At 32.7% G+C, this 17863-nt stretch overlaps 1 pseudogene; it reads left to right on the top strand.

Moving 5' to 3' along the window:
* The first annotated feature begins 505 nt into the window (after positions 1-505).
* Positions 506-11815, top strand: LOC124926742 (annotated as a pseudogene).
* The last annotated feature ends 6048 nt before the right edge of the window (positions 11816-17863 follow it).

The following is a 17863-nucleotide window of genomic DNA, read 5'->3' on the forward strand; positions in this document are numbered from 1 at the left end:
TTTTATTATTTATTTTTCCAAACTTAGTTTAAGAAAAAATTCAAAATAATCAAATTAGAATATTTTGAACTCAAGATTTAATAATAAAAAAGAAGGTAACAAAAGCATCAGTGGTCTAGTGGTAGAATGGTATCGGTACAGATTCGGGTTCAATTTTTCGCTGGTGCAATTTTTTTGAGTTATGCTAGTTTCAATTTATTTTGAGTTATGCTAGTTTCAAATAATAATAAAAACGAATTCGGTTTGAATTCGAATTATTCGAAGTTCGAACCGAATATCGAATTCGGTTCAGTTTAATTAAAATTTATTTGAATTCGGTTCGATTTTCGAATTGACTAAAAAAATAAAAATTCGAATAAACCGAACCGAGGAACTAGAATAACCCGAAAACCGAACCGATAAACACCCTAAATACGGTCGTTTGAGAACTGAAATCGCAGAGATGACCGATTAAAAATGTATATTATAACATGAGGGGGTGATTTTCAAAGATTAATTCGGAAAAATGTACCTCGAAATCCACTCAGCTGATCGATCTATTGAATTGTCCATGGTCGAAACGAATATGATCAAGAAGAGGAAGCCACGGACAGAGATGAAGTTTTAACCTGCTCTTTTGTCACGATGCCTTTCTTGGTTGGACCAACCCAACCGGCGATTCGAGACAAGTCTTTCTTCATTTTTAGAGCAAGAAGCGGAACTACAGGGATGAAATAAAAAGTGTTTCTTACGATTACGCCCAACAACCCACTTGAGCAATTTGTTATTCTCCCATTTCTTCCTATTCATATAGGAAACTTGTATTTCTCATTCACAAATCCATCTTTGTTTATGCTGCTATCAAACTTTCAAGAGTGAAAGCTTTCAGTGAACAAATGAATCAAACTATCACTTCAAGACCAGGAAAGACGGAAGTAGGCCTTCCCACCTCTAGTTGCTGGGAAAGAAGCCCTTCTCTCGGAAAATTGAGCTTTGGATATGGATCTTCAGGTTGTGATGGGATTGTATGGGCCCAAGGATTTAGCTTTACTCTTCAAATCCAAGTATCCTTCTTTTTCTTTCTCCGAAAAAGGAGAGTCACTTAAATGTTGCTAGGCCCTCGGCCGCCTTTACTTGGAGGCCCCTTTCACTCCATTTCTCTTATTCTTTCCGGTCCCGGGCCATCACAAGGAAAACTTCATTTCTTTTGAGTTTTTTTAATGGCAACGACTCTATATGAATAATTGTTTGTTTTTTTAGACGAATTATATGTTGAGTTATGGAGCCTACACTTTTAATAAACTCTACATTGTTAATTAAAGTTTATTGGGTTTATCTTTTTTGGTTTTGGGCTTGGGCCTGACCAAAGTTATTTAGGTTTATTACCTGAATGTTTACCCTATAAATATGTAATTATTAAGGGTTTACATTGTGTAGACAGAATTCTAGAGAGATAAAGTGTGAGGCAAAAACTCTGTATTCCTTTTTCTTCTTCATAGTGAAATCTGGTGGTGGCTGAAGTGGATGTAGCTCAATTTGAGTGAACCACTATAAATCTGTGTGTTCTTGTGTTCTTCTTTCTTGTGTTTTTACAGATTGTTTCAAGCTGGTCGGATTTGAGAGATACAAATCCTAACAACTGGTATCAGAGCAGCTGGTCTAGATCTGAGCATTGGAAACAATGGAAAGTGAGAACAGTATAGGACATGGAATTTGAAGATTTGATGGGACAGATTATGCCTTCTAGAGAATGCAGATTGAAGATTATCTCTATGGAAAGAAGCTTCATGTTCCTTTGAGTGAGAAACCAGAGAAGATGGATGAAGCTGAATGGAAACTCCTTGATAGACAAGTTTTGGGAGTTGTCCGATTGACGCTAGCCAAGACAGTTGCTCACAATGTAGCAAAGGAGAAGACCAACATGGGTCTGATGAAAGCTCTTTCTGATATGTATGAGAAACCATTTGCTAACAACAAGGTACACTTAATGAAAAAACTCTTTTACTTAAGAATGGTTGATGGTACTTCTGTCACTACTCATTTGAATGAATTCAATACAATTGTGAATCAATTGCTATCTGTTGAGATTGATTTTGGGGATGAAGTTAGTGCCCTGATTTTGTTAGCATCTCTACCAAATAGTTGGGAACCTATGAGGGCAGCAATTAGTAATTCAATTGGAAATGCTAAACTGAAATTTGTTGAAGTTAGAGATCGTATTTTTGCTGAAGAGGTTCGTAAAATTGATTCTGGTGAAACATTCAAAGGTTCTGCTCTGAATGTGGAAAACAGGGGAAGAGGTAATGATAGAAATTTCAACCGAGGTAAGAGCAGATCTATGTCAAGGAGCAGGAGGAGTCAGTCCAAGTCTTGGAGGACATTTGAGTGCTGGAATTATGGTAAACAGGGTCATCTGAAGAGGAACTGCAAAGCACCGAAAAAAACGGTGATGATAAAAATGATGCAGCCAACGTTGTTACAGAATCTGTCACTGATGTGTTACTTCTGTCTGTTGATAGCCCGATAGATTCATGGGTTTTGGACTCAGGAGCGTCTTTCTACACCACTACTCACAAAGAATTAATGGAGAATTATGTGGTTGGAAACTGTGGGAAAGTTTATCTCGCAGATGGTGAGCCACTGGATATTGTTGGCATTGGTGACATCAAATTGAAGATGGCAAATGGTTCTGTTTGGAAGATTAATAAGGTGAGACACATTCCAGATTTAATGCGCAATCTGATTTCTGTTACACAACTTAATGAAGAAGGTCACAATTTCAGTTGTGGAAATGGTGCGTGGAAGGTGACTAAAGGAGCAATTGTTGTTGCTCGAGGTCATAAAACTGGAACGTTATACACGACTTCAACTTGCAGAGAAACAGTTGCTGCTGTAGTTGATGACTCGAAGAACAGTGAGTTGTGGCATTGTAGGTTGGGACATATGAATGAAAAAGGGATGAAAATTCTTTTGAAGAATGGACAGATTCCAGAACTGAAGTCTGTTGAACATCAATTATGTGAAAACTGCATTCTTGGAAAACATAAATGGGTGAGTTTCTTAAAGATTGGGAAGGAGCTCAAGAAAGAAAGACTAGAGTTGGTACACACTGATGTGTGGGGACCTGCACCTGTTTCTTCTATTGGCGGATCATACTACTATGTGACTTTTATAGATGATTCAACAAGAAAAGTATGTGTTTACTTTATGAAGCACAAGTCTGAAGTATTTGCTATTTTCAAGAAGTGGAAGGCTTTGGTTGAAAATGAAACAAATCAGAAAGTTAAGTGCTTGAGATCCGACAATGGAGGTGAATATATCAATTCAGATTTCAAAGAGTATTGTGCTGTGAATGAGATCAGTATGGTGAAGACTGTTCCCCGAACGCCTCAAGTGAATGGAGTAGTTGAACGAATGAAACGAACATTGAACGAGCATGCTAGAAGCATGAGATTGCATGCAGGGCTGCCTAAAACCTTCTGGGCAGAAGCTATTAATACTGCTGCCTATTTGATAAACAGGGGACCCTCTGTTCCTCTTGAATTCAGAATTCCTGAAGAAACTTGGAGCAATAAAAAGGTAAACCTTTCTTATTTGAAAGTGTTTGATTGTTTATCATATGTTCATATTAATGAATGTGATAGGAGCAAGCTTGATCCAAAGTCTAATAAATGTTTTTTCATTGGTTATGGTAATATCGAGTTTGGTTATCGTTTCTGGGATAATCAAAATCGGAAGATCATTCGTAGCAGAAATGTTATCTTCAATGAACAGGTTCTCTACAAAGATTGTGTTGGGAAGACATCAGATGGTGATTCCAAGTTGGAAGAAACTGGTACAGTCGATTTGAGAGAATTTTCAGCTGAATATATACCGATTGTCGAAGAAGAACAATGTGTTGTTAAAGATGAAATCGTTGAGAACGTGGCCCTAGAGGTAAATCAGCAAACACCGGTTATACAATTGAGAAGATCATCAAGGAATCGAAAACCAGTTGAGAGGTGATCTCCATCTCTAAACTATATCTTGTTGACAGATAGAGGTGAACCTGAATTCTATGAGGAAGCAATACAATCTGATGAATCGGTTAAGTGGGAGTCTGCGATAAAAGATGAGATGGACTTTTTGATGTTGAATTAGACTTGGGAGCTCACTGAGCTACCAAAGGGAAAGAAAGCTTCACAACAAATGGATCTTTAGGATTAAAGAAGAACATGATAAAACCATGAGGTACAAGACAAGGTTGGTTGTGAAAGGATTTCAACAGAAAGAAGGTATTGACTACAATGAAATCTTCTCTCCAGTAGTTAAATTGATGACAATCATAACTATTTTGAGTTTGGTTGTAAAAGAAGACCTTCATCTTCAACAAATGGATGTCAAAACTGCTTTTCTTCATGGTGATTTAGATGAAGAGATTTATATGCGACAACCAGAAGGATTTGAAATCAAATGAAAAGATGACCTTGTGTGTAAGCTTCAGAAAAGTCTGTATGGTTTGAAACAGGCTCCAAGGCAATGGTACAAGAAGTTTGATAGCTTCATGAAAAGTAACAATTTTTTGAGGTGTGAAGCTGATCATTGCTAGAGCAAGCTTGTATTAGAGGTTTGATAAATCGTACATATTCTTCTTCTCTACGTTGATGACATGTTGATTGCTGGAGCAAGCTTGTATTAGATTAACAAGTTTAAGAAAGAGTTGTCTAAAAAGTTTGCAATGAAGGATTTGGGTGCTGCAAAACAAATCCTTGGGATGAGAATTTTCAGGGATGAAAAAGTTCTCAAGCTTTCACAAGAAAAATATGTGAAGAAAGTTCTTAGCAAGTTCAACTTGTATGATGCAAAACCAGTTACTACCCCCTTAGCTAGTCACTTCAGACTATCTACAGATCAGTCACCTTCAACAGAGGAGGAGAAAAATTACATGGCAACTGTTCCGTATGCCTCTTCCATTGGTTGTATTATGTATGCGATGGTTTCCACAAGACCAGACATAGCACATGCAGTGAGAGTTGTTAGCAGATTAATGAGCAATCCGGGTAGACAACATTGGGAAATAGTAAAGTGAATACTACGATACTTAAGAGGAAGTACGGGTCTTGCTTTGTGTTTTCGAAAGTCTAATATGGTTTTGGAAGGATATGTTGATGCTGACAATGGTGGTGATGTTGATAGTAGGAAGAGCACAACATGGTACATTTATACTCTAGGAGGTACTGCAATCAGTTGGGTTTCAAAATTGTAGAAGATTGTTGCTCTTTCTAGTTGTGAGGCAGAGTATGTTGCTGTGACAGAAGCTGCTAAGGAGATGATGTGGTTACAACTTTTTTTGCGAGAATTGGGTCAAGACTACGAGGGAAGTGTGTTGCGATGCGACAGTTAGAGTGCCATTCATTTGGTAAAGAATCCTGTTTATCATGGCAGGACGAAGCATATACAGGTTCGTTATCATTTCATCCGGTCAGCTTTAGAAGATGGAGTATTAACTCTTGAGAAGATTCCCGGGAGTGAGAATCCAGCTGATATGTTGACGAAAACTGTGACAAATGAGAAACTGAAGTTGTGTGCAACTTCAGTTGGTCTTCTTCGTTAAGAAACCGAATGGAAAGGCACTACCGATCGAGAGATAATGAAGTTAGTCTCCAAGTGGGAGATTGTTGAGTTATGGAGCCTACACTTATAATAAACTCTACATTTTTAATTAGAGTTTATTGAGTTTATCTTTTTTGGTTTTGGGCTTGGGCCTGACCAAAGTTATTTAGGTTTATTACCTGAATGTTTACCCTATAAATATGTAATTATTAAGGGTTTACATTATGTAGACATAATTCTAGAGAGATAAAGTGTGAGGCAAAAACTCTGTATTCTTTCTTCTTCTTCATAGTGAAATCTGGTGGTGGCTGAAATGGATGTAGCTCAATTTGAGTGAAGCACTATAAATCTGTGTGTTCTTGTGTTCTTTCTTTCTTGTGTTTTTACAAATTATTTCAAACTGGTTGGATTTGGGAGATACAAATCCTAACATTATATTAATCTAGTTATATATTATATAAACCATATGTTAATTTATATTTTTATAGCTTATTATTTATTAACTATTGTCATATTAAAAATTATATATATATATATATATATATATATATATATATATATATATATATATATATATATATATATATATATATATGAACTCTTAAGGATATTTTGTAAAAAAAATTATTTAAATTACTATATTTTTATAACTCAAACAATTAAAATTTTAAGAATATTAAATATGGAATGTTGATTACATCTCAATTTCGCATTCTTAAACCTCTCCAAACTTTTAAAAGGATTCGTCTAATACTTGTAAGTAGCGTCGTGCTTTATTCATTATATTCAAATATAGGTGGAAAGGATACTTAGATATTTAGTTTGAGATATTTAGATGTATAAATTATATTATTTAATATGTATGTCTAGTTAGAAGTATATAAAAGAGAGAGAGAGAAATCAGTTGTTTTATAGGGTGTACAGCCCGGTTCAAATTAATAAAAAAAATCCTATATAAAAAAAAGATGAATGTGAAGCTTACATAACTTTGCTGTAAATTTTAAAGGAGGCACGTTAGCCACAAAACAAAACAAAACCAATTTTTTTTTTTTTATACAAAAAATTAAACATAAAATTATAAATCATATACAATTTGAACTATGACTTAATATATACCTTTAAATAAAAATAATAAAAAAACATTATAATAAATAAAAACGGAAGAAGGGTTACCTCATCATTATATACTACAACTCTAAACTTGTTTTGGAAGGAAATAAGGTTAACTTGTTTATTGGTACATCCATACAAGCTGTAGTATATAATCTCAATATCTGTTATTGCAACGATGCATAATCTCAATATCTGTAATTATTTGCCTTATCTTCTTGTTTAGACTTTTACTTAGCAATCTATTATAGTAGTGACATATATAATGGAGTGTTTTTTTTTTTTTTTTTTTGTCAAATAGCAGCTTGTTAAACAAATTTCCATATATTTCTGTAGATGTGTGCCTGTTCATTTCTTTTGAATGTGTAAAATAGGGCCTTAGTTTTCATATTCTAGGGGAATAGTTCAGGTGTGAATCTCTCTATTCAATGATAACTTCTTTGTCATGGGTGCTCTTTATTCTGTAGGTTCCATTCTGCCCAATGGTTAGTTCTGAAGTATATTCCTCTGAAGTCAAGAAAACAGAGGTGTTAACCGAAAATTTCAGAAGGGCAATAGGTTTGCATATGAAAGTAAATAAAGAAGTGTATGAAGGAGAGGCAAGTTTCCATGATCAATCTTCTTGATGAGTTTTTTATTGTTAGAATTGGTTTAGAAAAATTAATCTGAACTATCTCCTGAAGAGGGAGACAACTTAACAGGTGGATATGGTAAAAGTATAAGTAAAGTTATCATTGGGTTAAAATCTGTCAAGGGAACTAAGCATCTGAAGCTTAATTCAACCATATATGATGCATTGATCAAGGAAAAGGTAGCTTTTAGAAACCTCTTATTATATTGAATCTTCTTCAACAGTTATAATCTTTTTGCCATCTCTCTTTGTCATAGTTGAGATTGATTGAGATTGCAAGTAGCTTATGCTATTATTTGAAGCTAGGCATCATAATCCTGTTTGGACAAATCATCATAGAACTTTGTGGAGTATAAAGAAATGTCATCCACATTTTTTGACAGAAGGGAAGGTATTTTGGACTTTCAAGAAAAAATTGTTTTTGTATGGTCAATGTCATTCTTGATGAGTCCAATTGATGATTTTTGAACTAGAACTTATTTAATATGTTAATGTACAGGATGTGACTTAAATCCTAACTAACAAATCTAATCATTAACTAGGTAATGGTCATACCTCAGTTAGCATCAAATAGAAAATACTCTTTGGACTGTATTTTCTCTTGTGAAACTGAGGTTAAACTGTAATCTTGAGTGCTTCAGAAATTTCAGTAATAAGAGGCTTTTTTTTAATAAGTTGGTACTCATAAAGTGGACATGTTGTGAAATTGTGTTGTTTGATGTTTTTGTGTCATATCAGGATGTAACACTGCATGATCTGGATGCTGCAAATGCTCAACCTCAAGGGGACAAGATATTTTATCCTTAATGGGGCAGATGATGAAACCTAGGAACATAGAGATTACAGATAAGTTAGACAAAACATAAACAAGGTAATTACTATCTTAACAGTATAGTTTTTATGTTAGCATTCAATATAGTACAAAAATCAATGTACTTTCATCTGTGTCTATAGGTTGTTAACCGTTACATTGATGAAGGTGTTGCAGAACTTGTACCTGGTGTTTTATTTATTGACGAGGTCTTATAAGGATATTTGAACTTCTTTCTAGTCCTGAATTGGCTGAATGTGGTTATTGATTCTTAGCACTTCTTTGCAGGTACACATGATGGATATAGAGTGTTTTTCGTACTTAAATTGTGCTCTTGAGAGCTCACTTTCACCTATAGTAATTTTTGCCACAAATAGAGGAATATGTAATGTGAGGTATACTCATTTACTACTGTGCTTACAGAAGACACTCTTCAATATCATGAAATTTTACAAATCAAGGATTAGTTATTTGATTATAAGGGAACACTTGATTCAAAAGAAACAAAACCTCTACTTGGCCATCATCAATTTTATCCAATCCTTTTTCTGTAATAGGAAAGCACACCTACCTTCTATGGTTTTTGCTTGATTTTTCTAAATGAGACGAGATGTCTTCTTGATGTTGGTCCTCATTTGATATGGGGTTATTTTCAAATAACCTTGTTTGTTGTAAGGAGTGGATTATTGGGTGAAATGACCAAAACGTCCTAACTTATTATTTAGTATTCTAAAATGTTATAAAAAAATGAAGGGTAACGTAGTATTTTTATTGATGATTTGAATAATTTCATAATAGATTTGGAGTTGGAGGTAAATTGGATAGTGAGTTACTTAGAAATAATCCCAATAACCCACATCAAACAAGGCCTTTTTCTTCCTTTAATAAATTACCTTCTCCAAATAAAAGAGAAGTGATTCTATGAGTTACATGGAAATAATCCCTAATAACCCACATCAAACAAGACCTTATGTTTCTTCTTTTAATAAAACCTTCTCCAAAGAAGTGATTCTATCTATAAGTGTACATTCTTGCATATTTTTTAAAAGCTGACTGTATATGACATTCTGATATCATAATGATTTACTTTATTTTAATTTTTGGAGGATTTTGGCAGGGGAACAGACATGGTAAGTCCTCATGGAATTCCTGTGGACTTGTTAGACCGAGTGTTAATTATAAGGACAGAAACATATGGTACGCCTGAAATGATACAGGTTCGGAACCCATTTCACAAATAATATTTTTACTTTTCTTTCTCTATTTTAATTCTTGATACTATGATTCCTACTTAACTCCCCATTTCAACCTGGAAAGTAGACTTGTAAATAAAGTAAGTTGTCATTACTTAACTCCCCCATTGTGCTACCTGTAAGTGCGAGAGAACACGGAAACCCGCAAGGACTTGAACTCAATTCTTCCGTATCATCGGTTTTAGTTGACCACATCTTCTGTAGGTGGTACAGAGATGTTATTCCTGAAATGACAGTTTGGTATTGCGGCTTCCATCACTATTGGAAACTCACTATCAGAATATGGATGCACTCTCCACCTCGACAAAGTGGAATAGTAATAAAAGGTATTTATGTGTTACAATCAAAACAGGCTGCATAGTATTCCTTTCCTTAGCCAGGTGTATATATATATTGAATGTTGGTTTATTCTGTTAGCATTCATGCTAAATAATTTCTTTTTTGTTTCAGGAATTAGTTGGCACTTTTCTTGGATGCTCTTTTTTCTGTTTATTTTTAATCTCTAACAGAGGAAACCTCAAAGACCTTCAGGAAGTCAATTTTGATAACATGTTTGCGTATGTGACATAAAACCTTTATAACTGAAATAATAACATGTTTGCGTATGTGACATAAGACCTTTATAACTGGAATAATTGCTCTATTATCATATTTAAGAATAATGTTATTGAGTTTTGTCACTTTATAGTTGAATCTATTGAGTTTTGTCACTTTATAGTTGAATCTATTGTATTCGATTCTATTTTAAATTCTTAATTATTGTTATTTGTTTGTTTTAAATTTCTAATTGTTCAAGGGATATGCTGACACTATTTTTATGTTTACTTTGATATTATAGTATAAAAATGAGATGTATCATGAACTATTTTTGAAATAACATACTCCTCTAGATATATTGTCTTTTGAAAATAAAGTTCTTCCATAATCCTGTTTTTGTCTTTGTTATTCGGAAACTGATTACTGGAACAACTCACAATTACGCATTCCTTTACAAATTTGAGGTTTTTATATGAGTCACATAGAAAATCAATCTTTTGGAGCATTAAAAACAGTTTTTGCTGACAGTTGCTTATTTGATGGTGGTGCACTGCTTTCATATTGTTCACATGTTTATTTTTAGAGCATTCTAATTACCGTTGTTCATAATTTTAGATTAGGTTGATTTAGACACACTATAAAGTAAGTATATTTATTAAGTTTAGTTATGATTTTCTTGTGTAGGAAAAATATGTTTCATGATCAACTCAGAAATGATTACAGGTATGATTTTCTTGATGACCATCGCTTATAATATAGTAATAAAAAAATTCGGTGCGAAAAGATTTTCAAATTATGTTGGGTGAGTAAGATTATTTATGAAGCCATAAATTAAGTTAAATTTAATTATGAATTTTCAAGTTATTTTGCGAATAATTTTATAAATTATTCTAGTTTTACAAATTTGGTTACAGATTCAAATTTAATGGTAACTACGTGGACAGAAGAGGTATGGATTTCATGAGAATACAGAAAACAAGAATAATTGCGATGGATACTTCTTTATATGCACATATAACATATTTTTCCTACCGTACTCATTTTCACCATTTTCTTTTATACTTTTGTGATGAAATTTAAACTTAACACCTTACTTGTTTTAGGGTAATTGTAACATGTTGAGCATGGCTTGTTTTAGGTAATAAGTAACATATTGAGCATTGCTATAGTAGTTTGATGATGATGGATTATTGTCCTTCTATCCATAATAATTGTGTTTTCTACTTGTTTCGATTCTATCATGGAAGTGAATAAAGCGTTGATTGAGTTTCAAGGTGGATTCCAATACGAGCACGGTCAAAAACTTCATGAATTTTTAAATATAAATCAAATTCCTTATTCACCAAATCTGGTAAGTGTTCAAATGATAATATTCATTGTTTCGTATGTTTTATTTTCCAGTTGATTTTGTAGATTATTTTATTTAAAATGTTGTCAACCTAATAAAATAAGATAATAACATCTTACTTATATCATGAGATTAATCAGGTAACTTGAGAGTATTTTTCATAAATTTGAAATTTATATTCTTGTAAATACAGATAGCTTTCAAATATCATAAACCAACCAGAGTTGCAGCCGGAAATTGGGATACAACTATCCATTTAATGGATGTCTACTTCTCGGGTTGTCTTTTTCCTGTTGTAGATGAAAGTATTGATGCTCATGTTGTCTTTTTCTATTGAAAATGAAATAATTGATATTCTATTTTTGTGTACAAAATAGATTTATCTCACCTTGTTTGAGAATATGTTTGTTTGTTTCTTTCAGGGCAAAGACCTACCATCATATGTCATATACATTCAATTTGTTGCTCTATGCATTGGCATTCAATTTGTTGCTCGAAATAACTACGATATGATATACAAGGACCGAAATGTTGGGATTTATGAAGGAAACTAATTGAGTACTTCTCTTAGCACAAGTGGAAAGATCTTACTATATTTATTCACTTGGCTCATTTCCCCTCCACAGTCCTCACAAGAAAATGGGGAGTTGGGGACCAAACGACATAAATAGCATTGGTGCCCTCTAGTAATTTTCATGAAAATTACTAGAGGGCACCAATGCTATTTATGTCGTTTGGTCCCCAACTCCCCATTTCCTAGTGAGGACTATGGAGGGGAAATGAGCCAAGTGAAAAAATAAGGTAAAGCATATTGCGGTTATTTCAAGCAACAAATTGAATGATAAAGCATAAAGTACCTCTTGAATATGTTCCATTAGATATGATGATAGACCTTTATGCCTTAAACAAACATATTCTCAAACAAAGTGAGATGAAATCTATTTGTACATAAAAATGGAATATCAATTCTTTCATTTTCAATTCTTTCATTTTCAATAGAAAAAAAGATAACATGAGCGCTCCTCTCGCTGGTGATGTATTCCTAAAGAATACTAGCAATCTCGTCATCAGGGGTTAATGTCAGCAGCATCAAGCCACCCATAGTCGTTAAATACTTTCATATGCAATAGGAAAAAAACAATATGGACGTATCCATCCATTAAATGACTAGCTTGACATGAGGATCCTTCCATTTTTATCGCATCCCCAATTTTCGGTTGCAACTCATGTTGGATTATGATATAGGCTTATTTTATTTTATTTTATTAAGTTGACAACATTTTTAATAAAATAATCTACAAAATCAATTAGGAAAATGAAACACATGACACAAGAAATATTACCATTTGAGAACTTGCCACATTTGGTGAATAAAGATTTTGATTTATACTTCAAAATTCAAGAAGTCTTTGACAATGCTCATATTGGAATCCATCTTGAAACTCAATCAAAGCTTTATTCACTTCCCTAAAAGAATCGAACCAAGTAGAAAACACAGTTATGATCAAAATTATTGTAGATAGAATGACAATAACCCATCATGATCAAATTGTCGTAAAAATGCTCAACTTGTTTGTTATCCATTACCCTAAAACAATTAGTGTGCTTTGTTTACATTTCATCACAAAAGTAGAAAAAATAATGGTGAAAATGAGCACAGTAGAAAACATTGACGCCTTGTCTGTTATAGGGGCATATAAAGAAGCATCCATCACAAATATTCTTGTTTTACGTCTTCACATTAAATCCATACCTCTTCTGTCCACATACTTACCATTAAATTTGAATTCGTAGTCACTAATCAAACATGTAAAACTTGAATGAATTATAAAAATGGCAGCAATACAACTTGAAAATTCATAGTTGATTTTAACTTAATTTATAGCTTCATAAATGATCTCATTCATCCAACCTAACTTGAAAATTATTCTGCACCGATAATTTCTATTACTTCATCATAAGCTTTGGAAGGATAAAACATATTTTTTCTTACACAAAAATTCATAACTAACCTTAATAAATATATTTACTATGTCACCAAAATCAACCTAATCTAAAATTATCAACAACAATAATTAGGATGCACTATAAATAAACATGTGAACAATCCAAAAACAGAGCATCATCACCAAATAAGCAACTATTAGCAAAAACTATTTCCAATGCTCCATAAGATTGATTTTTTATGTGACCCATATGAAAACCCTCAAATTTGCAAAGATTAACGGTAAGTTGTTCCAGTAATCGTTTCTGAAAAAGAAAGACCAAAACCAAATTCTAAAAGAATTTTATGTTCAAAAGAACTTTATGTTCAAAAGACACAATGTCAGTTGGCCTAAAAGAGTATATCCTTTCCAAACTGTCCTAAAATTATGGAAAAATATTATTCTGGTAGAATATAATATTTTTGACCATCCATGAAATTTTAAAAATTTTCTAAAATAATTTAAAGGCTTCAATTAAAAACACAAGGTTGTTGGGTATAAAAATGAAACCAAACAAGCACTAAGGAATTTCAAAAATTATTGAATTAGTACTTTATAGCCAAAATTAGACATATATAAAGTTGGAGGGTCAAATTGAACGTGAACAAATAGTCCGATGGACGAATTGTTTCGGAATTATTGAAAATAGTCTGAAATTAGAAGTTTGATATTGAATTGTACATAGACAGAAAATGTGAGGGCCAATTTAATTAGGAATTAATAAATTAATTTTAAATTAAAGTTCCCATTCAAATTTAAAAATTAAGAAATTCGAGGTCTGAAGTTTGGAAATTTAGAAAAGATAAATTTTGGGAAAAGTTGAAGCCAAACTTGTTGTCTTCTGATTGTCTTCCTCCGGCTCGTCAATTCCAAATGCCGCAGTTGCTCAGGGATTCCTCATCTGACTACGTTCAACATTGAAGAACATAGGCAAACTTTGTTCTCCGCTCTAAACTTTGCGTTTCCAATGGAGGTGTCATCTAGTCTCGCATTCGCCTCAGATTTTTGGAGTACGTCTTTGCATAAGCTCTCCAAGATGTTAGAGACCTTTAAAAGAGGTCTCAGTTCATTGGAACGAAGAACAAATGAATGAAATGGGGAATGAAATGTGGATCTGAAAATTAATCAACGGTTTTTCTTCGTCATTTGCTTCTCTTCATTCAAGCGTCCTCACCTTAGCCTTCGATATTGCCTTCCGGAGAAGACTTCGTTGCAACCTAGAGACATTCTAGTATTCGTCTAAAGAACTTCTCAACAATGTCTTCTCTGACGACAAAAACTCGAGGATTCCGGCGATAGTTAGAGGTTAAGAAACGAGGCTAGTCAGGACCTAGCCTCTTCCTAACTACACTCAATCTATTATATAATTTAAATCGAATATAATTATACGTGTAATGCCAAAAATCGACCCTTCCCGAGAATGAGTTTTCGTTACTCGATAGTCGAGCCCCATAACTCACATTCCTCTCGAGTGAGACGAGGAACGAAAATGGTAAACTTGACTAGAATGCAGTTAAAACATCAATTTAAACTAGATTTGATTTTTTAGAATCACCACCTAATTTACTACTCAAAAAACTAGGAAAGAAAAATATTTTACGTGTTCAAATGCGTTTTAAAGATTCTGTTAGTGGTTCGGTGCTTGGTTACACGTGAGAAAGGGCTCTCGCGTTTTGTCTCATGTGTCTGTCACATGACAGTCTCTACTTTAAACTTTTGGTCATTTAAAAGAATATTATTCAACACCTTATTCATTTATTCAATTATAGAACATACGTTTAAAGTTAATCCAAACTTAAACATTTGTCTAATTTTGTATCATTCTTTCTTAGAGCATGCGTCTATGTCATGGTCCTAAATTTAAAGAGAAATGAAATAAAATCCTAGTACCTATGAGCAATAAGTGAGGCTAAAAAACGATACCTACAAAAAGAAAGTTTAAATATTAGTTTACAAGAAAATAAAATCAAAATAAACCTTTATATTATATATTTTGTTTTTAATAGAAAGGATGTTTTTGTATTTTATATATTTGTTTTTTGAAATTTCCACGATACTAATAAAGTTTAATAAAAAACAATTGATCCCACTAATTTAAAACTCAGAAAAGTACAGATTTAAAACTTACAGATAAAATCCAAATAAACCTTTATATTATATATTTTGTTTTTAATAGAAAGGATGTTTTTGTATTTTATATATTTGTTTTTTGGAATTTCCACGATACTAATAAAGTTTAATAAAAAACAATTGATCCGACTAATTTAAAACTCAGAAAAGTACAGATTTAAAACTTACAGATGTTAAATGTTAATTGAGAAATCTCAGGTTAAACCAAAATAATTTTTAGTGTTTTTTTTTTTGGGTTGAAAATAATTTTATTTTAATGTGTTTTATATTTTTTGACTTTTAAGAATTTATTAAGACAGTTTAATTTATAATAAAAAAAATGTGAGAAACAAACTGACCATAAGTCCAGCTGGCTCCTGGAAGCGGGTACCCGGGCTGAGAATATCATGGTGGTAGGAGGTTTTAGATACAAGTGCTTGCTTGGTCGAGCTGGCTCTGATGTCTGGATCTGCGGGGTGTCGTTTGCATCTGAACTTTTGAGATCAAATCCCAGGAACTCTATTCTTTTGTTTTTTTTTATACTTGGGAAGTGAGGAATGGTTATATGATGGGTTATTTAGAACTCACCATTGGTGTAGTGGCACAGGGTTTGGACTAACACATGGTGTTTTGGTATAGATCACGGTTCGATTCTTGTCACACTATATGAAGTAGAGGAATGGTTTCAAGATTTACAAGATTCAGATGTAAGAACGACTGATCCTCGCGAAGGAGCTCCTGCTGATTATATGTGGTTGTGGATCTGATGCATCAGGGAAGAAATGGGTGTGGGGATTTTGGAGTTTTCCCAAAGAAGACCAGATGATCTGCTGATGAAGAAGAGGGAAAAAAAACTCTTGTCTGCTGCCATCTGCTGCTGCTGCCATCTGAGGAAGAAGAGGAAAGGGGTTGGGCATGCTTTATGCGCCTATGCCCTGTTTTTGCTCAATGTCTCGTTTGGTTCATAAGTAAATATACTCACGTATCCTTAACCTGCAAAATAAACCACAAATTATATTAAATCATTTCAAATCTCATTTAATTTGTTGATTTTATTTAAATTTAATTATAAATTTAGGGTAAATTTAATTATAAATTTAGGGTACAAAATGTGGGTCTATATAATATGTCTCATATTATAAACAATCATTATGTGAAATTTTTTTTTTTTTAAAGAATTAAGCATTCTCAAATATTGAAATTCTATAATTTTAAAACGAATTATTCGTCTCAAATTACAACTCATTCAAATCACAATCTTTTTTAAACCAACATGAATATACAAATTTTTTTAACTAGATCAACTAGTTAAGTGTATAGGCAGAAATAAAGTATTATGAAATATAGTGATTCTATAATTTCAATCCAAATATAATTATACATGGATCACACACCACTAAATTCACAAGCCATTTAAATCACAATCATTATAAAACTAACATTTGTATGTGATTTTTTTTTTAAAAGTAGATCAATTAGTTTTGAGAATATTTAAAAATAAAGTGATTCTATAATTTCAGACTAAATACAATTTTATGTCCCAAATTAAGTCTCCAAATCACAATTTTAAGTTATATTGTTCTCATACTTTTGATATTTTCATACTTTTGATATTGTTTTTTTACGTGATTTTTTGAAAATAGTAGATCAACTAAAAAAGAATATGTAGAAATGAAGTATTCTCAAATAAATTTATTCTATAATGTCCTCATGTATAATGTCCTCATGTGAAGTAGTTCATGGCTGCAGCAGCGGCAACGTGTCAAGCACTTTGGTTGAAATCATTGTCGTCGAACTAAGTGGTTCAAAACCTAAGGCAGTAAAGCTCTACGTCGACAACAAATCCGCATTTGCACTAATGAAAAAACCAGTTTTTCACGGAGATAGCAAACACATCAACACAAAATATCATTTTATTCGAGAGTGTGTTGAAAATAGTCAAATCAAAGTAGAATTTGTTCAAACGGATGAACAGAAGGCCGACATACTTATGAAGGCTTTGCCAGCATCAAAACTGATCGATGTTTATGATGCGACACCTGATCGATGTTTATGATGCGAAACCTGATCAATGTTCGTGATCTCGAACCACGTTAGGACTAAGAGGCAGAATGTTGAATTACTTACAATAAAATGAAAGGTCTGTAATAATGTGGGAAACAAAACATCTGTATTAATAAAGAAAACAAAAGATCTGTAATAAATTTGATTAAATTAGAAAATTAAGATCTCATGTAAATAAGAAAAAAAGAGAAATATAGTATCTCTTGTAATTGTTTTTAAGAAATTAAAGAAATCTTGTGAGTGATTATCTCCGCCAACATTCTCTTGCAAACAAAACATAAATTTAATAAATTAATTATTTAATTAAATTTTCAACAAGATTAACTTTATACTATCTTCTCCACTAGAATTATAACCGTATATAATAATTCATCTTCCTGGAAACTCTTTTCTATTCACTACATACATAACATCAAATGTTACAACAACAAAAAAATGATAATA

This window comes from Impatiens glandulifera, chromosome 1 (genome assembly GCF_907164915.1).
Source record: "Impatiens glandulifera chromosome 1, dImpGla2.1, whole genome shotgun sequence".
In the NCBI taxonomy this organism is placed as follows: Eukaryota; Viridiplantae; Streptophyta; class Magnoliopsida; order Ericales; family Balsaminaceae; genus Impatiens; species Impatiens glandulifera.